This window comes from Octopus bimaculoides, chromosome 3 (genome assembly GCF_001194135.2).
Source record: "Octopus bimaculoides isolate UCB-OBI-ISO-001 chromosome 3, ASM119413v2, whole genome shotgun sequence".
Lineage (NCBI taxonomy): Eukaryota > Metazoa > Mollusca > Cephalopoda > Octopoda > Octopodidae > Octopus > Octopus bimaculoides.
This window is the reverse complement of record NC_068983.1, coordinates 157,274,236-157,275,522: the sequence shown is the minus strand read 5'-3', so window position 1 is coordinate 157,275,522 and position 1,287 is coordinate 157,274,236. Positions and strand designations below refer to the sequence as shown.

Here is a 1,287-nt window from a genome sequence, read left to right as displayed (position 1 = left end):
TATATATATATATATATATATATGTATATTTATCTGCCTCTTCCATGCTAGTATGGGTTGGACGGTTCGAAAGAAACCGACCAGTCGGAGGACTATGTCGTGTTCCAGTGTCAGCTTTAACAGGGTTTCAACGGCTGAATACCTTTCATAGCATCAGCCACTTTACAGTGTACTGGATGCTTAATTTTTTTTTTTTTTCATGACACCAGCAACGGGCTGGCTTTGCAACTTGCTAGTCAACGAACTTAATGAGGCTTCTCCAACTGAAAGAGACAAAGATGCGATGATTCTAGACGGGTGGTGTGACGGTAAAATATGAAGAGAGGAGTAAATTTATTATGAGAGGATGGTTGTGGAGAGAGTAACGAAGTAGATACTTGGGGTAGGAAATATGGAAGGGACAGGAGAAAGAGAAGAGATAGTGTCAGGGGTTAATGAGAAAGAGAGGAGCAGATTGGAAAGGTGATAAAATGGGTTGTCTAGGGAGATTTATGGCTATCGTTTTGCTATTCATTTTTTCCGTGCTTATATGAGTCAAACAGAATTCGTTGAATCAGATATTCTACAGTCAGATACATTTTGTGTCACCAACCCTCACCCGTTTCCAAGGAAGGTGATATTCCTCTAGTCTATCAAATAATAGCCTAGATATAGTTATGGGCCTTTTTGTTTACGAAGAAGCCCAGACGTACTTTCGCAGTCGACTATGACACCATCTGTTTTGATAATGAGATAGTTTTGTTTACAGTCTGCGAACACATGTAAAGCCAACGAAAAAAAAAAAAATACAAAATCACTCACATGAAGGGTAGAGTGTATAACACTTATATGTTAGAACTGCATGGTAAGGAGATGTGGGCCTTGAACGGCAGAGCATTTTAGGTGACTATAAACAAATGAAGCATGCATATTGTGTTGGATTTGTTGTGCAAGTATGCTTGAAAGATATTGTACAAATGTGCTGAGAGAAAAACTGGTCGCAAAAGGAATCATATGTAGTCTGCAAGAAAGAAGACTGCACTGGTATGGATATGTGATGCATATGGATGGAGATAGCTATATAATGAAGTGTCGATCACTTGATGTGGGTGGAGCTTACTGAAGAGGTAGACCTAGGAAGACATGGAATGAAGTGGTGGCGGCTATCCCAGGACCATGAACTACACTGGAGGTGATGACAAAGGACTGGGATGACTGGTGATATGCGGTTCTTAAGATTTGTTCACCTCAGGGAAACTGAGCTCTGATTTAGAGCTGCGTGTGTCTGTTTGTCCTCCCCCCCCCCCC

General features: G+C 41.0%; 1 protein-coding gene across 1 annotated transcript in view; it reads left to right on the top strand.

The window, feature by feature from the left end:
- Positions 1-1,287, top strand: part of LOC106883945 (rabenosyn-5) — an 18,344-nt gene that overhangs the window by 507 nt on the left and 16,550 nt on the right. The gene's annotated exons all lie outside the window — the stretch shown is intronic.